The 26210-nt window shown below is 38.6% G+C and overlaps 1 long non-coding RNA gene across 6 annotated transcripts in view; it reads left to right on the top strand.

Annotated features, from left to right (window-relative positions):
- Nucleotides 1-26210, top strand: part of LOC145523457 (uncharacterized) — a 245234-nt gene that overhangs the window by 29868 nt on the left and 189156 nt on the right. Inside the window, exon 3 of one of the 6 annotated variants that reach the window (XR_014066573.1) lies at nucleotides 4089-4201. The exons of the other annotated variants lie outside the window; for them this stretch is intronic. This is a non-coding gene — a long non-coding RNA (uncharacterized LOC145523457). The remainder of the gene's footprint in view (nucleotides 1-4088; nucleotides 4202-26210) is intronic. 6 annotated transcript variants of the gene reach the window in all.

The raw sequence follows: 26210 nt of genomic DNA, 5'->3' as shown, positions 1-26210 counted from the left end.
AGCCTTTTTCTCAGCAGCTTTCCCGAGAGGAAGTGTCTCTAACCTCCCCTCTTCTTGTTCCTTCCTTCCCCATATATATATCCAACATGAGGAAATATTTTTTTATTGTTGTTATTTATTTGCTAAGTTGTGTCTTACTCTTTTGTGACCCCATGTACTGTAGCCCTCCAGGCTCTTCTGTCCACGGGATTTCCCAGGCAAGAATACTAGAGTGAGTTGCCATTTCCTTTTCCAGGAGATTTTCCCTATCTAGAGATTGAACCATTGTCTTCTGCATAGGCAGGTGGGTTCTTTACCGCTGAGCCACCAAGGAAGCTGAGGAAATATTAGGTTTGTTTAATATAAGTGAGTTTAGGATAGCATTCCAAATATCTTCATGATAAGTAAATACTCTGTTCATCTCCAAAATATTCAATTTTAAACTTAATAAGGCTGCATCCAGAACAATGTATAGGTAGTTAATAATTGGAGTTATGATAATGTGAACTTCCAGAGCTGAAACAGTGAATCTATTTGAAAAAAGTAAGATGAAATGATCAAAAGAAATGGTAACTATCTAATTCAACATTATCTCAAACTTTAAGATTAATATGATTTATAAGTCTTGAGAAATAATCGATTTTGACAAAAGGTAACTTTTTGAATATAAGACTAGATATGTGAATACCTAAATAAAAATGTGGAATCCTAATATTAATAATAAATAATATTTTTTCAATTCCTATAATCCCCATCACAAAGCATAAATATTGGACTCTGGATTGCATGAGGGATCTTTCAGGTATGAGAAAAAGTAACACTTGAAATTTTAGACTAGTCCCATGCTAGGGTGCTCTCATTATAAACAACTGGTTTGTTGGTACCTATAAAACAAAAGTCAAATTACTTAGGAACTTTTCTGAATGAGAAAAACCAGTTTAGGAAGCTTCATTGAGACCTTTTCAATGGGCTTTCAGTTCAGTTCAGTTGCTCAGTCGTGTCTTCCTCTTTGCGACCCCATGGACTGCAGCACACCAGGCTTCCCTGTCCTTCACCAACTCCTGCAGCTTGCTTAGACTCATGTCCATCGAGTCGGTGATGCTATCCCACCACCCTATCCTCTGTCATCCACTTCTCCTTCTGCCTTCAACCTTTCCCAACATCAGAGTCTTTTCCAATGAGTCAATTCTTCCCATCAGGTGGCCAAAGTATTGGAATTTCAGCTTCAGCATCAGTCCTTCCAATGAATATGCAGGATTGTTCCTTTAGGATTGTCTGGTTTGCTTTCCTTGCAGTTCAAGGAACTCTCAAGAGTCTTCTCAAACACCACAGTTCAAAAGCATCAATTCTTTGGCTCTCAGCTTTCTTTATAGTCCAACTTGCATCTCATATAGTCCATCCATACATGACTACTGGAAAAACCATAGCTTTGAATAGACAGACCTTTGTCAGAAAAGTAATGTCTCTGCTTTTCAATGTGCTGTCTAGGTTGGTCATAGCTTTTCTTCCAAGGAGCAAGCGTCTTTTAATTTCATGGTTGCAGTCACCATCTGCAGTGATTTTGGAGCCCAAGAAAATAAATTCTCTCCAATGTTTCCATTGTTTCCCCATGTATTTACCATGAAGTGATGGGACCTGATGCCATGATTTTAGTTTTTTGAATGTTGAGTTTTAAGCCAGCATTTCACTCTCCTCTTTCGCTTTCATCAAGAGGCTCCTCAGTTCCTCTTTGCTTTCTGCCATAAGAGTGGTGTCATCTGCGTATCCGCGGTTATTGATATTTCTTCCAGCAATCTTGATTCCAGCTTGTGCTTCATCCAGCCCGGCATTTTGCTTGATTTCAGTGGACTTTACAGATGCTAATAAGAGCAATTAAGAATATCAGCAGAAAAACTTTGCAAAAACAAAAAAGTTCTAGCTATTATTTCAATTAGGTAATTTTTTTTTCTTTTAAAGAAAGGAGTTACCACATATGCATTTAAAAAAAATTCTTTGGATGGTTGTGTAATTTGGGATAAGTAAAATAGGCATTTATGTTGATTAAAATAAGCTTTTATATTATAACCCTACCTACCTAAAGTTCGCTTCCCTGGTGGCTTAGACTGCAAAAAAATTTGCCTGCCAATGTGAGAGACACAGGTTTGATCCTTGGGTCAGAAAGATCCCCTGGAGAAGGCAGTGGCAACGCACTCCAGTATTCTTCCCTGGAGAATCCCCATGGACAAAGGAGCCTAGCAGGCTACAGCCCATGGGGTCACAAAGAGTCAGACATGACTGAGTGACTAACACTTTATGCCTTAATATTCCCACCTGGGGAATATTAAGATATTCCCCAGATATCACCTGCCAGATGATCACCCTGAATGATAATTTTACCAAAGGTGAACTATCAGGCCATGGCCTCCACCATGATACACTGTCTTCTCTCAAACCAGTGAATTTTTCTTGCACTAAATTATTGTGTGTGTTAGTTGTTCAATTGTGTCCGACTCTTTGTGACCCCAGGGATTGCAGCCTGCCAGGGTCCTCTATCCATGGGATTCTCCAAGCAACAATACTGAAGTGTGTTGCCATTTCTCTCTCCAGAGGATCTTCCCGACCCAGGGATCAAACCTGGGTCTCCTGCCTTGCTGGTAGATTCTTGATCGGTTGAGTCACCTGGGCAGTTGTATTCTTGGACAATAGCTTGTATATCAAGAAGTTTTTATATGTACAGTCACAGAATAAATTCATTAAAATGGATTTATGGAGGTAGAGGTTAGGAGAGACTGTCTCAAAAGAATAAATGGCATCATGAAACTATGTTCCACGCGATCTGTGATTTGTCTTTTGTTGTCAGTGAAAACATAAGCACATTTACTGAGTTTTAGTTAACTTCGTTAGTAAATTCAAGGTCATTGGGTTATGAGAAATATTTCTCTTTTTACTGACAATATGGCAAAGAATAAGATCTTCACTAGACGGTGCTTGAACTCTTTAGGAAAAGCTTCACTCTGACATCAGGGCTGGGGTGCTGAATCTCATTAAGTTAGTCAAGAATTGTTATAGCAGTTGAGGATAACTGTGAGATTTCAAGCATCATGAGGATGGACCCTGCTGTGCTAACAGCAAGTGGGACCAACTCAGCTCTTCCAAGAAAGCCTATTGTGAAATTGAAAGTAGAGAGAAGAGCAATCTGGCCTTTTAAGCAGAAGTTCAAACCGGGTTGGAAGTCAAAGAAAGTCACAGAAAGAAACTCATTATAAAAATCTGTACCCCTTGGGTGATGCTTTTGTATACATTCATCAGCTGCATACAATATTTAATTAAATGTGTTCTCTCACCTCTAGCTATTTTTTACACTGAATTAAAGCTGCAGCATAGGACAGTAAAAACGGTGGAATTAATTTAGGGTTCCTATTTTGAGAACTCTGTGTTGAATAAAGTCAAGTGCTAATAAATGCTGGCCAGGAATGCCCTCCTTGTCAGATAGGGGAACTCGTAGGTAGCTCAGACTTGAGAACGCTCTAGGGCAGGTTGGGCTAGTACGGAAGATGGACTAGAATATGATAAAGTGATCAGTCCCTAGGGTGAGCAGGGCCCTTGAGGACACAGTCAATGTTATCTAATGATGAAAACAATGTCAATAAGCTTAATTCTTCGTATAGGTAAAAAAAAAAAAAGAAATTGGGTAGTTACCTCCAGAACAGTTTTCCCTGCCCACCCCGGGTTAAACAATGGGCCCTTCCTATGTACAGCTTACCAAAACTATAATTCCCCTAAACTCAGTTGTTGTTGTTTTTTTTTCCCCTTTTCATCTCTCTCTATTGAAGGCAAGGAATACATATACTTTGTTCTGGTATTATTTGTTCTTACCACAATTTCTTCTGCATAATAGATACTCAGATAGTTATTGAAGAAAGGGAAGGCAGAAGGAAGGAGGGATGGAAGAAAGAAAGAAGAAAGGAAAAGAAGAAAGGGAAGAGGGAAGGCGAGGAAAGGAAGGCTCCAAAATGTATATAGGTTTGGAGTCAGCATCAGAAAGGTCCAGGAATCAGTGAGTTTTTAAGAGGGAGATGGACATACAGATAAACACGAAGGTAGCCAACAACATGGTAATTTCATTTCAGATACATGGACATTGAATGAGATTAATGAAGAATCTTTCCAGGTTGAGTTAAGAACAATGAGAGAGAAATTCAGTCCTTGAAAAGGAAGAGCGCATGGGTGAGATGATGCCTGTGTAAGCTGACATCAGGAATAAGGTGGAAGGTCAAGTATTTTAATAAGGACATGGGAGAAGAATTCAGAATAGGACAAAAGCCAAGAATTTTTTTTTTTAATTTTAACAATATTTTATTCCTTTATATTCTTTTTTTTTTTTTTTTTTTTGAGTTTCCTGGGCCATATATCAAACCACCCATTGGCTATCTATTTTACATATGATAATGTAAGTTTTCATGTTACTCTCTCCACACATCTCAGCCTCTCCTCCCCTCTCCCCATGTCCATAATCTATTCCCTATGTCTGTTTCTCCACTGCTGCCCTATAATATATTCTTTAAATCAACTTACTTTCCAACCTCTTTTCCTTTATTTATGACATTAGTCACATACAATAAAATTTACCAGTTTAGAACTTCTGCTCTTTAAAATATTGTCTTAAGAAAATGATAAAATGAGCCAACTCTTGGAGAAGATATTTGAAAATCACTTACCTGATAAAAACCAATATTCAGAATACATAAAGAACACCCAAACCTCAGAAATAACAAACAGATCCAATTAAAAATTGTCAAAATTTCAAAGTTCTTCAAAGATGATGTGTACATAGCAAACCATCATCTGAAAAGATACTCATCATCATTTACTCATTATGGAAGTGCAACAAAACAAAACCAGCAGTCCATTTCAGAAATGGGCAAAGGACTTGAATAGACATTCCTCCAAAGAAGATTACAAACAAATGGCCAATAAGCACAGGAAAACATGCTTACCATCACTAATCATTAGGGAAATACAAATCAAAAGTACTTTGAGATACCATCTCAAACGCGTTAGGATCAGTCAGTTCAGTCACTCAGTCACGTGCGACTCTTTGCAACTGCAGGGACTACAGTATGTCAGGCTCATTAGGATGGCTACTATTTTATATAGATATAGATATAGATATATATATATATAGATATATAATATAAAGAGGATATAGAAAACTTAGAACCATTGTGCAATGTTGCTGTGAAGTGGAATCAAATTCAGTATGTGCTATGCATAGTCATTTAGTCGTGTCCAACTCTTTGTAACCCCATGGACTGTAGCCTGCCAGGCTTCTCTGTCTACAGGGATTCTCCAGGCAAGAATACTAGAGTGGGTTGCCATGCCCTCCTCTGGGAGATCTTCCCAACCCAAGGATAGAACCCAGATCTCCCGTATCACGGGTGGATTCTTTACCGACTGAGCCACCAAGGAAGCCCAAGAACACTGGGATGGATTGCCTATCCTTTCTCCGGGGGATCTTCCTGACCCAGGAAATGAACCGGGATCTCCTGCATTGCGGGTGGATTCTTCACCAGCTAAGCTACCAGAGAAGCCCCAAATTCAGTATACAAAGTATTAATTTAAGTTGTAAAGTAGGTTCTAATTGACTTTGTTCTAGTAGGAGCATATCCTCATCTGTCTACAGTAATGAAACCTAGTAAGTAAAAGAATCTTAGGCTAATATCATTTAAGCAGTAACTATTTAGAGTCTTTAAAGAATAATGGATGGCTGCTAATTCATTTGGATGAAAAGGTAAGTTGCTAGAGTTACCAAATTTTGTAAACTGGGAAACAGGATAAAATTCCAAAGGCATGGATACTTGTATCAAGATGCAGCTGTAGGTCACTTCCCTATTCTCCCTGCTGTCATGTTACTACAGAGAAGGCAGCGGCTTGACTAGGGAGGAGGGGAAGTTGATTTGTTGCTAACTTCAGCATGTTAACATTTTCTTGACTCTTAAACCCAACTTATGTGCATATGGTCCTGAGGAAAATGTCAATGTCTTTAATCTCATTCCTCCAAGCAAGAGAATAAGTTATGTTAAGACAAACAAAAAAGCCATGGGATCAAATGACCAGATCAAAGGTACAACTGCCAGGAGGGAATTAGAGAGTTACTGCATAAAGCAATATTATTTGTATGGTAAAGATTACAGACAGAAATCACAGTCTGGATTGGAATCCTGATCCTAGTATATACTACTAGTGTAAATTTAGGAAGGTTGTTTCACCTTTTATGTCAACTTTCTCAGTTATAAAATGATGCCCTTAAAAGGTGTGATTTTGTTGACTAAAAAAGATGCACAACTTGAGAGCTGCGAGTTGTTTTTCTTGTGTGTGTGGCAAAACGCAGCCCGGGAGACAGCACTGTAGACAACTCTGAGAGACTTCTCCAAAGAGGCACTGGGGGAAGGTCAATATATAAGATTTTGGTGAAGGGGGAGGTCACTGCAATCAAGCACTTACTTTACAAAAGGTTTTCTGCTAGTCATGAGGAGCTGATGTCATCATGAAGGTATTTGGGGCTTTTTCTAGATAGGAAGAGATGCAAGGATTGGGATCATGAAATTAGTTCCTGAAAATATCTAACTATCTAAAGACTTGTTCCACCAGATTCCCTGGAGCACAGAGTATCTCAGTCCACCCTGAACTTCCTCAGGGGGTGTTGAAGGTCAACAGCTGCAGCAGGGCAGGGTTCAATCTCCACAGAGGCAGATGGCAAAGGCCCTTGTTGTTCAGTTGCTGGCAGTGCTCTTGGCAAGTGTGAATTTTAGTTGACAGGCAAGTGCCAATTTGTAGTTGACAAATTACTGTTTTATTTTTGTATAGTGCTTATTATGTACTCAGGTATGTACTTTGCCCTATACAGATATGAATCTGTTTAATCCTGATACTGCTTATATAATACTTAGAAGAGATCATGGCATAAATTAGGTGCTCAATACATTGTCATTACTCTCGTTTCCTGTTGTGACGGCCCTGTCTCATTTAAGAAAATTTAGAAAGTGCTTTCGATTTTAAAGAAGGATAGAAAGGAAACATATTCCCATAAACTTAGAAAAACATTTCAAACATTTTAGGCATATTTCCCTTATCCTTTTCCTTTATTGTTAAAAGTGGAGCTCATATATTTTGAAAAAATTTGTCCTGCTTTTGACTTTCAGTTTGTGCCTTTTTTTTTTCTTTTAATTTTGAGATAATTATAGATTTGCATACCGTGTTAACAAATAATATAAAGATATCTCAGTCTTTATGTAAGTTGCCTAAGTGGAAATATCTTGTAAAACAAGAGCCAAATATCACAGCCAGGGTATTGATAGTGGTACAGTCAAGATACAGAACAGTTTCATCACCACAGAGATTGCCAGTGTTGCCCTATTTGGCTCTACTCACTGTTCTCCTGCCCAGCAGTTTGTACCCTCCCTGTGTATCTGCTCCCCACCCCCCCACCATGTTTAACTCTTGGCAACCATTTATCTATTCATTTCTGTAGTATTGACATTTCAAAATATAATATATATGGAATAATATAATATGTAACTTGTGTGTGGACTGGTGTTTTTCACTCAGCATAATTTTTAAAAGATTGATCCAAGATGTTGTCTGTGTAAATAGTTCATACCTCTTTCTTGCTGCGTGCCTTTTTACTGTACTATTCCATTATGTAGGTGAACCAGAATTTGTTTAACTATTCACTTGCGAGGGACATCTGGGTTGTTTCCAGTTTGGGGCTATGATGAATGTATTTGCTATAAACATTCATATACAAGTTTTGTGGAAACACAAGATTCTATTTTCCTGGAATAAATGCCCAGAAGTACAATCTCTAGGCTGTAAGGTAGTTATATTTTAAATTTTTAAAAGAAGCTGCCAGACCATTTTTCAAATAGGCTGTACTATTTCATATTCCCAGCAGACATCTATGAATTTATTAACCTGGAAAATTCTGGACCTGAAAATTTATTTTTTGAGACTTAAAAAATCATGAATACCATTTCTTTAATAGTCAGAGGATATAATTAGGTAATTAGAAGTCCAATCACTGTCTGGGAGACTGACCAATATAATTAAAAATTTATGGATGGTGAGAGAAGTAGAAGGCAATAGTAGGAAGAAAAAGGTTTGCTTTTCAGGTAGAAAAAAATGTTTCCCCATCAGAAACTACATATAACTAGGATTACATTTTTTATGCAACATTAGATTATTCTTGTTTGCATAACATTATATCATATGTATTTCTACATATTGACAAAAATTCTTTACAACATAGTTTTAACTAGGTATAGAATATTTTACTGTATAAGTATATTAATTTTGCCTTCTATTATTAATATACTTATTATATTGATATATTACACTTATTTCTATAGTAAGCATATTCATTTATTTCTTATATTTTTTCTTTTGTTTAATTGATTTACATGAAATCTTTATTCATTAAATATAAATCTTAACCAAACTTCCTAGAATAGTATATCTTATTGACTCAGTATATCGTATGACTCAAAACTTAAACATATTTCTTTATGAACAAGCATTTCAAACTTAAAAGACTTATTGAGTTTTTTCTCTGATAGTTCTTCCTTTGCTTATTTACATCTAGAATTCTTCATACAAAGAGAAGAAAATTACTGATTTTTTGTATTGTTTTATGATTTCATTTTTAGAAATGAATACTTTGAAACAGTGATTCTCAGATATTTTGTTCTCAGTATCTCTTTACACTCTTGAGATTATTGTTAACTTCAGAGAGCTTTGGTTTATGAGTTATTCTTGCCATATATACTACATTACAAATTAAAGCTGAGATGTTTACAGATACAGATATTTATTATTTTGTTATCTTAAATTATTATTAAAAACAATACTAACTCCTTACATGGTAACATGATTTATTTATTACTAGGGAAAATAACTATATTTTCTAAAATAAAAAAATACTGAAAAGAGTGACAATCCTTAAGTTTTCAAAATCTCTTTAATGTCTGACAATAGAAAACAACTAGATTTTCATACTCTGCTTCAGGATTTGATGTCCATTCAATTAAATGATGATAAGTTGCTTTGATCCAAGCTTGTAAAAAATATCTGGTCCCACAAATATATGTAGTTGGTAAGGTGTGGAATATTTTCATGGGCCATTCAGACAGTGGTGTTTTTTTGTTGTTCTATAGCAAGACTCAATAAACCAGTTTCTTAAATGTTGATTGCAGAGAAGAGACTGAAACCATACTAATTAATTTTTATGCTCTGTTATATCAACATCTGTTGATCTTTCGTGCATATTGAAAGGATACTTTTCAGTTCAGTTCAGTTCAGTCACTCAGTCGTGTCCTCTTCTTTGCAACCCCATGGACTGCAGCATGCCAGGCTTCTCTGTCTATCACTAACTCCTGGAGTTTACTCAAATCATGTCCATCAAGTGATGCCATCCAACCTCTCATCTTCTGTCATCCCCTTCTCCTCCTGCCTTCAATCTTTCCAAGCATCAGGGTCTTTTCCAGTGAGTCAGTTCTTCACATCAGGCGGCCATAGTATTGGAGCTTCAGCTTCAGCATCAGTCCTTCCAATGAATATGCAGGACTGATTTCTTTTAGGATTGCCTGGTTTGATCTCCTTGCAGTCCAAGTGATGCTCAAGAGTCTTCTTCGGCACCACAGTTCAAATACATTAGTTCTTCTGGGCTCAGCTTTCTTACTAGTCCAACTCTCACATCCTTACATGACTATTGGAGAAACCATAGCTTTGACTATAGGGACCTTTGTTGGCAAAGGAATGTCTCTGCTTTTTAATACGCTGTCTAGGTTGGTCATAGCGTTCCTTCCAAGGAGCAAGCGTCTTTTAATTTCATGGCTGCAGTCACCATCTGCAGTGATTTTGGAGCCCAAAAGAATAAAGTCTATCACTGTTTCCATTATTTCCCCATCTATTTGCCATGAAGTGATGCGACCAGATGCCATAATGTTAGTTTTTTGAATGTTGAGTTTTAAGCCAACTTTTTCACTCTCCTCTTTCACTTTCATCAAGAGGCTCTTTAGTTCTTTGCTTTCTGCCATAAGGGTGGTGTCATCAGCTTTACTCATATGTGATTTTGGAACTTAATTCATACTCATTTGGAAAATACTGTCTTCATGACTTGTGTAGATCTTTCAAATTTGGGGGTATTTAGTATACAATAGCACAATAATTACATTCATTATTATTATAACTGACCTCATCAGAAAAGTTTTTCAGTATTTGGACACAGTTATTGTCAAATTCATGATGATAGAAGCCAGGTTTCCCCAAATTCCAATTTTTGCTTAAAAGCTCAAACGTTGTCATTGACAAAATACGTGGCCCATTGTTTTCCTTGATGTAACTTGCTCATTTTGTTCATTCACTCTAATTTGTTGTCAGTTGTTCTTTCAAGGTAAAAATGGTATCTCATGAAAAAACCAGCTAGCTCAGTTCTCAACTCAAGTAATCACAGATGTAATTTTCTTTAAAACCAGCATGAATTATACTTTCACATGGAGCAGAATGTTTTATGCCTATTTTCCATTTGTCACACAGGATATTAAAAAGTTGCATTAGAAGGTCAAGATTAAATAAAGTTAATAATTTTTACTGCTTCATCAAGGAGATTCATAGGTGAAATTGGCTTTTTTCCCCCCTTGCTGGTGTATGGCAGTGAGAAATACACTTCTAGAACAATTGGTGCCACTGCCCTGAGTTATAGTGAACATAGCATTTTATCTACTATTGCTTTTGCAACTTACGTGCAAGTGTCAACACAGTGAAAAAAAAGTTAATTAAAAAACTCTTTCATTATAGTTTTTCTTCTTTAAAAAAAAAAAAGTTTTTAACCTCATAGATCCCTGAAAAAGTCTCAGAAACCTCTAGGCTTCATGAGACACGAACTTGAAAACTGCTATATTAACCTCTTTATTAATAGGATTTTTACTGTATTATTTTACAGGAAGACTTGGGCTTTTTTTTTCAGAATACTTAACCAATTTCCCTATTATTGCCAAGTGATTTGAGTAAAGTATAAGTAATAGTGAGTGAAAGTCGCTCAGTCATGTCCAACTCTTTGTGACCCTGTGGACTTTACAGTCCATGGAATTCTCCAGGTCAAAATACTGGAGTGGGTAGCCTTTCCCTTCTCCAGGGATCTTCCCAACCCAGGGATCGAACCCAGGTCTCCTGCATTGCAGGCGGATTCTTTACCAGCTGAGCCACAAGGGAAGCCCGAAGTTTAGGTAATAGTGAACAATAATCGACAGCATAGAAAAAGTCTCCCTCTCTCTTTCATCATATATATAAGATAGAGGGAGATTTTTTCTATGCTATCGATTGGTTTGTTCACTATTCTCCACTAGCATTATAGTTTTAATTACTTACCTTTTAATATACTTTAAAATGCAATGGGAGAAAGAATCCAATTACAGCTTAAAAAAAATATCAAAAGTGATTTTCTGGGCTTAATCACCCAGGAAAAATAAAAGTTATTTTTAAGCCTACAAAAAAAGCAAACCACTTCTAATTATAGTTGAGTGAAACTGACCTTTGTATAAGGATATATTTAACCCACTCAGAAGCTTAGTTTTTATTAACTGATTAATTGTAAACAAGCATAAAAATTAACTTGAATTTAAAACTGTGTAATATTCAGTTGGTCAAAAAGTTCATTCAAGTTTTCCTGTAACATGAAAAATCTGAATGAACTTTTTGATCAGCCCAATATTTTGTTCTTTCTTGGGATGACTGCTTCTCCTTTGTGTGAATCGACCTTTATACCTCTTAATAAGTATTTATAGTTTTCAACATGAAATTCTTGAATGTTTCATATTATTATCATACATGTATGCTTAGTTACTCAGTAATATCTGACTCTTTGCAACATTTTGGACTGTAGCCTGCCAGGCTTTTCTGTCCACAAGATTTTTCAGGCAAGAATACTGGAGTGGGTTGCCGTTTCCTTCTTCAGAGGATCTTATTGACCCACGAATCAAAACTGTAACTCCTCTATCTCCTGCATTTCAGGTAGATTCCTCACCAGCTGAGCCATAGGGGAAGCCCTCATATTACCATAATTATTTGTATTCCTCTATGCTGTTATTGGGTGTTCCCTGGTGTCTCAGTCAGTGAAGAATTACCTGCAATGCAGAAGACCCAGGTTCGATCCCTGGGTTGAAAAGATCCCCTGGAGAAGGAAATGGCAACCCACTCCATTATTCTTTCCTGCAGAATTCCATGGGCAGAAGAGTGTGGTGGGCTACAGTCTATGGGGTCACAAAGACTCAGATGCGACTGAGTGAATAGCACTAGAGATTCATCAGTAAGTGCTATTCTTAAGATTGTTATTTTTACTATTTCTTATAACTCTCTGTTGCTAATATAAAGTCTTTTTGTTTTTAGGCATAGATTTTATTTCAGTTATGATATTGGACAACTTTTTAATTGTCACCTTATTGGTTTTATTGAGTTACTGTTGTTCAGTTGACCAGTCATGTCCAACTCTGTGATCCATTGGACTGCAGCATTCCAAGTGTCCCTGTTTTTACTATCTTCAAGAGTTTGCTCAAACTCATGTCCATTGAATCAATAATGCCGTCTAACCATCTCATCTTCCATTGTGCCCTTCTCCTCCTGCCCTCAAGCTTTTCCCAGAATCAGGGTCTATTCCAATGAGTCAACTCTTCGCATTAGGTGGCCAAAGTATTGAAGTTCCAGCTTCAACATCAGACCTTCCAATGAATATTCAGGGTTGATTTCCTATAGTAATGACTGGTTTAATCTCCTTGCTCAAGAGTTTTCTCCTGCACCGCATTTAGAAAGCATCAGTTTTTTGACACTCAAGCCTTTTTTTATGGTCCAACTCTCACATCTGTACACGACTAATGGAAAAATCATAGCTTTGACTATATGGACCTTTGTCAGCAAAGTGATGTCTCTGCTATTAAATGTGCTGTCTAGTGGTAAAGAACCTGCCTGCCAATGCAGGATATGTAAGAAATGCTGGTTCGATCCCTGGGTAGAGAAGATCCATGGAGAAGGGCATGGGAACCCACTCCAGTATTCTTGCCTAGAGAATCCCATGGACACGGAGCCTGGCGGGCTACAGTCCATAGTGTCACAATGAATCAGACATAACTGAAGCAACCGATCATGCACACACGCAGGTTTGTCATAACTTTTCTTCCAAGGAGCAAGCATCTTTTAATTTCATGCCCGCAGTCACCTTCTGCAGTGATTCTGGAACCAGGAAACTGAAGTCTGTCACTGTTTCCATTTTTTTTTTTTTTGATCTATTTGTCATGAAGTGATGGGACTCAATGCCATGATCTTAGTTTTTGAATGTTGAGTTTTAAGCCAGGTTTTCCCACTCTCCTCTTTCACCTTCACCAAGAGGCTCTTTAGTTCCTCTTTACTTTCTGCCATTCCAGTGGTGTCATGTGCATACCTGAGGTTATTGATATTTCTCCTGGCAATCTTGATTCCAGTTTGAGCTTCATTGAGCCCAGCATTTAGCATGTTATACTTTAGCCTTGACCTACTCATTTCCCAATTTGGAACCAGTTCACTGTTTCATGTCCCGTTCTAACTGTTGCTTCTTGACCTGCATACAGGTTTCTCAGGAGGCAGATAAGGTGGCCTGGTATTCCCATCTCTTGAAGGCAATTAACCCCCTTGAAAGTAATGATAATTCTTTCTGTAGTTTTAGAAAAGTTGAGGGAAAAAAAAGATAATTTTATTGCTTCTTACTTGATTTATATTTTACTTTACTTTCTTAAAACCTCTGACAATGTTGAGTAACATGGTTATCCTTTTCTATTTTCCTAGAAATACCTCTAGTTTTTCATTGTTAACCAAGAGATTGAGAGTTTGAGGGAAAAAAAAATTCATTGTTTTACCATGAAAGTGTCTTCAGTCTAAAAACAGAGACACACATAATTTTTTTTAAGGATGTTCCAGATATAACATGATTGAATGTAATTTTAAAGGTAACTTTCGTCAAATAGCCAAGAAAATGATTGACTAGGTTAATGTTAGGTGGATCCCAAATTCTTCCTATGCAAATACACTCAGAAGACAAAGGAACCCTATTTACAAAACTATGAAGGAAAATGTTTTGACTTCATAATTCTATACCTAGCTAAATGACTGTTTATGCAGTTACAAAATGCCTTCTACAATACATTAGTTATTTCCTAAATCTCTTCTTTTTAAATTGTTCTGAACTTTTAAATTTCATGAAATAAGTCTATTTTGGTGTAAGATTACTTCTTTGAAACTTCAGAGAAGCTTCTTTGAACTGCAGATTCTTTTAATGTTTGTGGAATTTTTCCCCCTTTCTGTATCCTTGCAAATCTCTATTTGCCTTATAGTGGCTTATAGTGAAGTAGAAGCTGAATTTATTTCTGATATTGGAGTCTGCTAAAATCTTTCACCTGCTAGATTCAGATCAAAAGAGGATATTTATTCAATTATTAATGTGGAGAACCAGCAGCTGCAGGAGTAAAATGGTATCAACAGTTCTGAAAAACAGCCCTAATTCTGGATCCTATTCCCTGCTTAGTGTGGTTATTTGTCCCCAAAGCAAAATTTGGGTGTTCTCTCATGCAACTGTTAGGTAGTTAGAATAGGAAAAAGGAGTCCAAAATGGCGGTGGCTATAAAACAAAGAAGGGAAACGCCCGTGAAGATAGAACAAAGGAAGGTCTGAGGACCAGAGTGAGGACCTCAGGTAAAGCAAACAGCCCTTCTGGCTAGCCCAATTTACATAGGGTAGGCTCAGGGAGAGGAGAAAAAACATAAAAAGAGGAGCCAAAATTGAGCTGGGGGCTTCTTCTCTTCACATCTTTTGCGTCGGCCTGCTCTCACGCCTTGTGGAAAAGGAAATGGCAACCCACTCCAGTACTCTTGCCTGGAAACTCCCATGGATGGAGGAGCCTGGTAGGCTACAGTCCATGGGGTCGGGAAGAGTCGGACACGACTGAGCGACTTCACTTTCACTTTTCACTTTCATGCATTGGAGAAGAAAATGGCAACCCACTCCAGTGTTCTTGCCTGGAAAATCCTGGGGACGGAGGAGCCTGGTGGGCTGCTGTCTATGGGGTCGCACAGAGTCGGACACAACTGAAGCATCTTAGCAGCAGCAGCAGCTCTAATGCCTTGAGGATGTATTTTCTTTTGCTTGGCAGTAAAACTGAGCTATAATGCTGGTCCTTCCATCCCTTCAATTTTTTGCTGCGGCAAGACAGAACTGAAGAGATTGCACACTCCACTGACACAACTGGCAACATCCCAGGTGCTGCTGGTCAACCCAAGCAAGGTGAAATATGCTAAAAATGAACTTTGTATGATAATGAAGTGCCAATATAGTTTCATCAAATTATAGCAAATGTACTACCTTGGTGTGGGATTTTAAAAGTGGGGGAGGCTGTGGACAGAAGTCCATTGCACTTTTTAAAATGTCACTTCAGTTTAAAATTTTAAAAACAAATAATATAGATAAAAACAAAACTTAAAAATGAGCCCCAGTAAAAGTAAACTTATAATACCAGAAGGGTAATATTGATAGAAAAAAAGTAGAATTCAGATAGGTAAACTTTGTCCTATCTAATTACTAAAATTAGGTCACAAATTATTATGGAAGTTGTGGGACTTAGTTGTCAATTTTTGCTTTGAATTGAAGAAGGAAATCGGCGAAGGCAATGGCAACCCACTCCAGTACTCTTGCCTGGAAAATCCCATGGACGGAGGAGCCTGGTAGGCTGCAGTCCATGGGATCCCGAAGAGTCAGACACGACTAAGCGACTTCACTTTCACCTCTCACTTTCATGCATTGGAGAAGGAAATGGCAACCCACTCCAGTGTTCTTGCCTGGAGAATCCCAGGGATGGTGGAGCCTGGTGGGCTGCTGTCTATGGGGTTGCACAGAGTCAGACACGACTGAAGCGACTTAGCAGCAGCAGGAGAAGGAAATGGCAACCCAGTCTGGTATTCTTGCTTGGAGAATTCCATGGACAGAGGAGCCTGTCAGGCTATAGTCCATGGGGTTGCAAAGAGTCAGACACGACTAAACGGCTATCACTCACTCACTTTTGCTTAGAATAATTCTATTGGGACTTTCAAATAGAGGAAAAGGTAGTACACTCTTGTTTGACCTTGTTGGCCTACCAAAGGTTCCACTCTGATTCTGATGAATTTCTTTCCATCCCCATCAAACCTTAAATCTAGAGGGTGGCCTCCCATCTGTATGGCCTTTCTCTTTTGTCCTTGTGGACCCTACCATCATTTTTCCCAAGATCTCTTTATTTTTCTACATGTGACATTTTGCTTATAAATCATTAAGCTTTTTTCAGGAGCCTACCATAATAAAAAAAAATTCTAAATTTTAAATGACAAGTTAATAATATGAACATTTCAATAGACTTTTTTCAGTCTGTTTTTATTTTTTTTTCTTAATAAGGGTTCAAAATGAGCACAGTATACAAGATCAATGAAAGACAGCAAGAGAGAATTTGAATGAATAGAGGTAGAGAGCAGAAGGAAAAATTTTTCAACCCAATTTCCTCCAATTTAAGAGGCCAGTGAATTGTCATTGATGGAGCATTTTGGTGTATTCATAATTTTTCTAATTAATGTTTTGACATTGAGATTGCTATGGTTCTTAGAAGCAATAGTAGAATCCATTTTGCCGGGTTAGGGAGAAATAAATTTATTGAGGGGCATTTGTACTTCATAAAATTATTGGAAGATTTGGAGTAAGAGACCCAAGTCTTGCTGGAGTCTAGCTCCAGCAGGTCCAGAGTTCCCTCAGGATGGACGGCGTCGGCGATGCGAATGAGAAGGTACAGCGAGTCTTAGCGTTTCCAAGTGTCTATCCCCTTTATTGTTTATATGACAGCTTTTCTATTTTTAGTGGTATATAGAAACAAATGTAAAGTATAGAGTCATACCAATTCAGCTTAAGGGACATACCAGTTTAGCTTAAGGGACATACCAATTCAGCTTAATGGGTATATCTTAATGGGCCTATCAAGTTAGCTTAATGGGCCAGCAGTTTCGACCCTCATCAAAGCCATTTACATGTCTTTAGTTACAAAAAGCCTCATTTTGTTTACATCATCTTCTGGCCTGGTAGCCTGCTAACACCTTGTGACTCTCCATTGATAAGGGTTGATCAGTCAGAACACTTTTGTATTGGGCACATCAGGAAAGAATTCATCAACAGGAGGTTTTAAGGTAAAACCTGTTTTTGGTAATTTACTCTACGCCTTGAGCTTAACAGAAAAGAATGTGGTTCCATAAAGTCATAGAACAGCAAGCTGAAGTTCAGCTCTAAGTAAGAATCATCAGTTAAATCAACAATTGTCTTATTATTTGTATTAAAGCTAAACTTCTATTTATATAAATCTCTAACTATTATGCTTTCATTATATAGGCTAAATACGTTGAGAGTAAAAACAGTGAGTAAATATAGATTGAGTAACAGTTTCACAAAGCAATATTTTTTATATTTCCTAACAAGCCTTTTTTCCTGCGAAGGGTTTTTGTGCCCATAGGGGCTTTCTGTGCAGAGGCTCTCAATGCTGTTTTATTACTAGGGAGCAGTCATGCACATTAGCTCCAAAGGCACAGGTACATTTATTAAACAAACCAATATGTTAGCAAAAGGAATTTAGATTAGCATACTCTATATCCCAGATAATTTTATTAGGGTGCTACCATTCAGGGGCCTTGTTGATTTGAGGTTTCAGAATGATCTATTTTAGAAGGGAATCAGGAAAGGCCTTTTGCCTAAGTCATAGAAAATAAGAAGAGGTTTATTATAGTAAACATCAGAAAGACAGATATCATCTTTAAGGTGAGCACTGAGGCAGCCTTCCGAGAATCCCTGAGGCCTGAGAAGCCTTGCTCAAATTAGTCCTTTTCCTCATGACCCTGTCATGGGTGGGATCTCGTGAGCTGGCTCCCGGCAAAGTCTGATCTTTTAAGAACCATATTTCAAGATGGAGAAGTTACTGTCACCTTCAAATCAGTTTAGAAACACTCTACCTCTGATACTTTTCATGTTAACCTGAGCTACAGTTTCCTTCTGTAGTTTATCTCTGAATAAAAGTTTGGGATGGGAGTACCTTATTGGTAGAAACTAAGTCATATACTTGTATCCTAGCTGTGAGATAACCTGGGAAATAAAGTCTTACTTTTCTTTAAACTTAACTTTGGAATATAAGGATATATAATATAGAAAAATACTAAAATTTAGACAGGATGTTCAAGTCTTTGGTAAGACAGATGTCTACTCCAAATACATCATCTTATTTCATGCTTTCAAGACCCTATTTTCATCTCCTTTTTCCTAAATGTAAGGAAATGGTGGCTTTGAGAAATTAAATAGTACACTTGAGAGTACACAGCTAGAAACAGATGGAAAAAGATATGAACTCAAGTCTGTTCACAATGTGAACACAATTCTTGGAGAAGAGCCTGAAAAACTCATTCTAGTCTTAGTTAAACAATAACATTTCTTTTAGGTTTTAATTTTTTTAAGCTGATTTCTTAGTCAAAGGAAGGAACTGAATGATGAATACTGGGGACATTTCTTACATTCCAAAAACAAGAGACCTAGCAACTCAAAAAACCTAGATATACAGATTTTCAAGTCCAAATTGATGCTAAATTAGAACCACTTCACTTCTCACTCTTAAGGATTGAACAGAACTAATTTCCGTAGTGGAAGAAGTAATTTTAATTTCCTAAGTGCACAGTTGGACTGACGTAATTCACAATAGTGGAATATTATAATAAAAATGTACATTGTTATGTGACTAATCTTTCTGACTTTTCCCCCAGTTTTAACTCCAATGTTGCAAAAATAACCTATGGTACTTTTTCTAGAAAATAGTGAGTCTTTGTCCAGACTTAGAACAAGGATCCAATTACTCAAGACTGTTTTCCATTAATTAATACTAGTGCTTGATATCTCAAGCATATGCTGTTACCTACAGGGTATTTCTATTTTCTATGTTGGTAAAACAAAAAGCCTCAAAATCTTTAGTCAGAAACTCTTCACGTGATTGTTGGGTAAAATTTATGCATTAAACACTTTATGATTTTCTTTAAAAACAAAAACAAGAATTCTTACTCTTTGGCAGAGTTTGGGATCAGTTAACTCCAGATTAGCTCAATAGTAGATAAAGTAGAATGTAGAAAAGGCACCGGGGCTTCCCAAGGGGCACAGGAGACACAGGAGTTTGAGTCCAATTCCAGGTCAGGATGATCCCTTGGAATAGGAAATGCAACCTGCTCAAGTATTCGTGCCTGGAAAATTCCACGGACAGAGGAACCTGGCAGGCTACAGTCCATGGAGTCACAAAGAGTCAGACATGACTGAGCAGCTGAGCACGAGAAAAGACATTAGCCATTACTAAGGATAGAGCAGGTCTTTTAAGTTAGGGATTATCTTCTCATTTTTCTCTGTTGTTATGCTTTGAACAGTGTCCAGTAAGAGAAAAAGAACTGGACTTCAGTCAGAAGACTTAATTGAGTTCCTAAGTATGGCACCTATGTGCTCTTGAATAACTAGCTGAAAGTCTCCAGGTGTAGGCTTCCTCAAATGATACATGTGCAAGATAAAACTAGTCTTACTGTGAAATTGGACCAAAAGTGACTGTGTTAGTGAAAGTAATTGTGTGTCCTCCTGCAATTTTCTTCTCAGCATCTACAGTTGTTCTTGCTCTACTGGAGAGAGAGAGAGAAATACTGCTACTACTTGTTTAGTTGTTCCATCGTGTCCAACACTTTTGCGACCCCCTGAACTGTAGCCCACCAGGCTCCTCTGTCCATGGGATTTCTCAGGCAAGAATACTGGAGTGGGTTGCCATTTCATCCTCCAGGGGATCTTCCCGACCCAGGGACTGAACCTGTGTCTTCTGCATTGCAGGTAGAGTCTTTATCACTGAACCACCAGAGAAGCCCCAACTACTGCTATAAATAATAATAATAAGGAAGAGGAGAAGTAGAGGGAGAGAGGAGGAGGGAAAAAAGGAAGGAAGGGAGTGAGTGAGGAAGGAAGGAGCCACCCTACACTGACCCTGACATATCACATTTCTTATCAGATAGCATTCATCACTGGGATCCAACACCCTGGCCTATTTGCTGTTTAGAACACGTTGAGCCTGGTCCCCTTCTCAAAGTGATGGACTTGATAGTCCATCTCCCAGGAACGCTTTTTCTCTACAATATTTGGCTGACTTTTTAACCTAATTTAGATCTCTGTCTAAAGACTGCTTCTTGGCACTTCCCTGGTTTTCCAGTGGTTGAGAATCTGTCTTCCAATAAAGGGGATGTGGGTTCGATCCCGGGTCAGAGAACTGGGATTCCACACGTTACAGGGCAAATAAGCCCATGTGCTACAACCACAGAGCCTCAACTAGAGAGGCCATGTGGCACAAGCTATGGAGCCCATGTACTCTGGAACCCGTGTGCCACAACTACTGGGACCAAATGCTCTGGAACCCCATGTCACAACTAGACAGAAGCCCTTGAGAGGCAACAAATACAGCACATGCTGCAACTAAGTCCCGACACAGCCAAAAATAAAATATAAATAAAGATTGCCTCTGCTTGGAGATTGTCCCTAATAAACCATATCTGTTTTATTTTGTTCTCACACATTCTTCACCACTAGACATTTTATTGTATATTTTTTATTCATTTTCTATTTCCTTCATTAGAACCTAAGCTCCACTAGGCATGAGGTTTTTTAACATTTTGTTCATTATCATATCCCCCACTAGCTCAAACAACACTTGGCATGTCGTTGGCAGTTAATAAGCATTTATTGTTAAATAATTGGATTGAATTAATAAAATTAATAGATTTAAAATTTCATTAGTTTTCAACTTGATATTAGTTAATGCCTTGGTAAATTCTGGATCTGGGCCAGTGGTAATTGTTTCACTCATCTCTTTACCAAATTGATAATGAATACATTTATTTGCTTAAATTATTTTCTAAAAATGCCAATATGACTCCTCATATGGGGAAGTTGAAGTGAAGTTGAACAGTTCTATGAAGACCTACAAGACATTCTAGAACTAACACCCAAAAAAGATGTCCTATTCATTGGAAGGGACTGGAATGCAAAAGTAGGAAGTCAAAAAACACCTGGAGTAACAGGCAACTTTGGACTTGGAGTACAGAATGAAGCTGGGCAAAGGCTAATATAGTTTTGCCAAGAGAACACACTGGTCATAGAAAACACACTATTTCAACAACACAAGAGAAGACTCTACACATGGACATCATGCTGCTACTGCTAAGTCGCCCCAGTCGTGTCCGACTCCGTGTGACCCCATAAATGGCAGCCCACCAGGGTCCGCCGTCCCTGGGATTCTCCAGGCAAGAACACTGGAGTGGGTTGCCATTTCCTTCTCCAGTGCATGAAAGGGAAAAGTGAAAGTGAAGTCGCTCAGTCATGTCCGACGCTTAGTGACCCCATGGACTGCAGCCTACCAGGCTCCTCCGTCCATGGGATTTTCCAGGAAAGAGTACTGGATGGACATCATAAGATGTTCAATACCGAAATCAGATTGATTATACTCTTTGCAGCCAGAGATGGAGAAGCCCTATGCAGTCAGCAAAAACAAGACCAGGATCTGACTGTGGCTCAGATCATGAACTCCTTATTGCCAAATTCAGACTTAAATTGAAGAAAGTAGGGAAAACCACTAGAGCATTCAGGTATGACCTAAATCAATTCCTTTACCATTATACAGTGGAAGTGACAAATAGATTGAAGGGATTAAATATGATAGACAGAGTGCCTGATGAACTATGGATGGAGGTTCAGGACATTGTACAGGAGAAAGGGATCAAGACCATCCCCAAGAAAAAAATGCTTAAAAGCAAAATGGCTATCTAAGGAGGCCTTACAAATAGCTGTGAAAAGAAGAGAGTTCAGTTCAGTCGCTCAGTCGTGTCTGAACATTTGCAACCCCACGAATCGCAGCACGCCAGGCCTCCCTCTCCATCACCAACTCCCAGAGTTTACCCAAACTCATGTCTATCGAGTTGGTGATGCCATCCAGCCATCTCATTCTCTGACGTCCCCTTCTCCTCCTGTCCCCAATCCTACCCAGCATCAGGGTCTTTTCCAATGAGTCAGCTCTTCGCATCAAGTGGCCAAAGTATTGGAGTTTCAGCTTCAACATCAGTCTTTCCAATGAACAACCAGGACAGATCTCCTTTAGGATGGGCTGGTTGGATCTCCTTGCAGTCCAAGGGACTCTAAAGAGTCTTCTCCAACAACACAGTTCAAAAGCATCTATTTTTCAGCACTCAGCTTTCTTCACAGTCCACTCTCACATCCATACATGACTACTGGAAAAACCATAGCCTTGACTAAATGGACACTTGTTGGCAAAGTAATGTCTCTGCTTTTTAATATTCTGTCTAGGTTGGTCATAATTTTCCTTCCAAGGAGTAAGTGTCTTTTAATTTCATGACTGCAAGCACCATCTGCAGTGATTTTGGAGCCACCACCCCATAAAAATAAAGTCTGACACTGTTTCCACTGTTTCCCCATCTATTGGCCATGAAGTGATGGGACAGATGTCAGATCTTAGTTTTCTGAATGTTGAGCTTTAAGCCAACTTTTTCACTCTCCTCTCTCACTTTCATCAAGAGGCTTTTTAGTTCCTCTTCACTTTCTGCCATAAGGGTGGTGTTATCTGCATATCTGAGGTTATTGATATTTTTCCCAGCAATCTTGATTCCAGCTTATGCTTCTTCCAGCCCAGTGTTTCTCATGATGTCTCTGCATATAAATTAAATAAGCAGGGTGACAATATACAGCCTTGATGTACTTCTTTTCCTATTTGGAACCAGTCTGTTGTTCCATGTCCAGTTCTAACTGTTGCTTCCTGACCTGCATACAGGTTTCTCAAGAGACAGGTCAGGTGGTCTGGTATTCCCATCTCCTTCAGAATTTTGCACAGTTTATTGTGATCCACACAGTCAAAGGCTTTGGCATAGTCAATAAAGCAGAAATAGATGTTTTTCTGAAACTTTCTTGCTTTTTCAATGATCCAGCGGACGTTGGCAACTTGATCTCTGGTTCTTCTGCCTTTTCTAAAACCAGCTTGAACATTTGCAAGTTCACAGTTCATGTATTGCTGAAGCCTGGCTTAGAGATTTTGAGCATTATTTTACTAGCATGTGAGATGAGTGCAGTTGTGTGGTAGTTTGAGCATTCTTTGGCATTGCCTTTCTTTGGGATTGGGATGAAAACTGACCTTTTCCAGTCGTGTGGCCACTGCTGAGTTTTCCATATTTGCTGGCATATTGAGTGAAGCACTTTCACAGCATCATCTTTCAGGATTTGAAATAGCTCAGCTGGAATTCCATCACCTCCACTAGCTTTGTTTGTAGTGATGCTTCTAAGGCCCACTTGACTTCACATTCCAGGATGACTGGCTCTAGGTGAGTGATCACACCATCGTGATTATCTGGGTCATGAAGATCTTTTTTGTACAGTTCTTCTGTGTATTCTTGCCACCTCTTCTTAATATCTTCTGCTTCTGTTAGGTCCCTACCATTTCTGTCCTTTATTGAGCCCATCTTTGCATGAAATGTTCCCTTGGTATCTCTGATTTTCTTGAAGAGATCTCTAGTCTTTCCCGTTCTATTGTTTTCCTCTATTTCTTTGCACTGATTGCTGAGGAAGGCTTTCTTATCTCTCCTTGCTATTCTTTGGAACTCTGCATTCAAATGGGAATATCTTTCCTTTTTTTCCTTTGCTTTTCACTTCTCTTCTTTTCACAGCTATGTGTGTAAGGCCTCCTCAGACAGCCATTTTGCTTTTTTGCATTTCTGTTCCATGGGGATTGTCTTGATCCTTGTCTCCTGTACAATGTCATGAATCTCCATCCATAGTTCACCAGGCAGTCTGTTTATCAGATCTAGTCCCTCAAGTCTATTTCTCACTTCCACTGTATAATCATAAGGGATTTGATTTAGGTCATACCTGAAAGGTCTAGTGGTTTTCCTTACTTTCTTCAATTTAAGTCTGAATTTGGCAATAAGTAGTTCATGATCTGAGCCACAGTCAGAAAAGAACAGATGCGAAAAGCAAACAAGAAAAGGAAAGATAAACCCATTTGAATGGAGTTCCCAAGAATAGCAAGGAGGGATAAGAAAGCCTTCCTCAGCGATCAAGGCAAAGAAATAGAAGAAAACAATAGAATGGGACTGATACTGAAGCTGAAGCTCCGATACTTTGGCCACCTGATGTGAAGAACTGAGTCATTTGAAAAGACCTTGTTGCTGGGAAAGGTTGAAGGCAGGGGGAGAAGGGAATGACAGAGGATGTGATGGTTGGATGCATCACCAACTCAGTGGACATGAGTTTGAGCAGTCTCCGGGAATGATGATGGACAGGGAAGCCTGGAGTGCTGCAGGTCATGAGGTCGCAAAGAATCAAACATGAATGAGTGCCTGAACTATTACTTGAGAGTAACTAGCTTATATATTAAAATAGCTGTACCTTAATTTGCTTCTTTCCGACAGAGTGAAAGCACCTTTTGTTGTTGTTCAGTCGCCCAGTTGTGTGACTCTTTACGGCCCTGTGGACTGCAGCACACCAGGCCTCCCTGTTCCTTACCATCTCCTGCAATTTGCCCAAGTTCATGTCCATTGCATCAGGGATGCCATCCAGCCATCTCATCCTCTGACACCCTCTTCTCCTTCTGCCCTTAATCTTTCCTAGCATCAGGGACTTTTCCGATGAGTTGGCTATTCTCATCAGGTGACCAAAACACTGGAACTTCAGCTTCAGCATCAGTCCTTCCAATGTGTATTCAGGGCTGATTTCCTTTAAGATTGACTGGCTTAATCTCCTTGCTGTCCAAGTGACTCTCAGGAGTCTTCTCCAGCACCATGCTTTGAAGGCATCAATCCTTTGGTTCTCTGCCTTCTTTATGGTCCAGCTTTCACAACCATATGTGATCACTGGGAAGACCATAGCCTTGACTATATGGACCTTTGTCAGCAGAATAATGTCTCTGCTTTTCAACACAGTATCTAGGTTTGTCATAGCGTTCCTGCCAAGAAGCAATCATCTTCTGATTTCATGGCTGCAGTCACCATCCTCAGTGATTTTAGAGCCCGAGTGGAGGAACTTTGTCACTATTTCTACCTTTTCCCCTTCTATTTGCCATGAAGTAATGGGGCTGAATGCCGTGATCCTTTTTTTTTTTTTAATATTTAGTTTTTTTTTTTAAGCCAGCTCTTTCACTGTCCTCCTTCACCCTCATCAATAGGTTCTTTAGTAACTCTTCACTTTCTGCCATTAGAGTGGTATCATCCACATATCTGAAGTTGTTGATGTTTCTACTGCCTATCTTGATTCCAACTTGTAAATCATCCAGCCTGGCATTTCTCATGAAGTGCTCAGTGTATAGTTTAAATAAACAGGATGACAACAGACAGCCCTGTCGTACTCCTTTCTCAATCCTAAACCAATCAGTTGTTCCATACAGGGTTCTATCTGTTGCTTCTTGACCCAAACACAGGTTTCTCAGGAGACAGGTAAGATAGTCTGGTATTCCCATCTCTTTAAGAGTTTTCCACAGTTTGTTATGATCCATGCAGTCAGACTTTAGCGTAGTTGATGAAACAAAGGTAGATGTCATTCGTGGGATCATAGAGAAAGCAAGAGGATTCTCGAAAAACATCTACCTCTGTTTCATCGACTCTGCTAAAGCCTTCAACTGTGTGGATCATCACATAACAAACAAACTGTGAAAAGCACCTAGGGAACTTAGTTGCTCCCCATTCCCAGGTTGCACCACATAATAATTGAACCAGAATATTTGAGGGTGATAGCCACATATCAGTGCTTTTGAAATCTCAAGTCAATTGTAATGTACAGGAAGCATCACTTTCTTAACCCAAATGAATGGAAGTTTCTAACACCAGAGAAAAGTTAGTGGTATATGTCTCTGTTTTCTCCTAGAAAGGTCCACACTTCAACATGTTCATGGTTCTCAGAAAGGAGCTAGTCCTCCTCTCCTCCTTGGAAAGTACAGTATATACATAACGTATACATTGTATATAACTTAAATGAAACCTTAAGGGCATACTCTGTAGGCTACTGTCTTCTTTGGACCTCAGTTCCCACTGGTCCCTCTGAAAGGAATGTCCTTCTTACAGTCCCTA

The sequence above is a fragment of the Giraffa tippelskirchi genome, chromosome 10, assembly GCF_054371585.1.
Source record: "Giraffa tippelskirchi isolate mGirTip1 chromosome 10, T2T-mGirTip1v1.2.pri, whole genome shotgun sequence".
NCBI lineage: Eukaryota > Metazoa > Chordata > Mammalia > Artiodactyla > Giraffidae > Giraffa > Giraffa tippelskirchi.
This window is presented reverse-complemented; position numbering and strand designations above follow the sequence as displayed.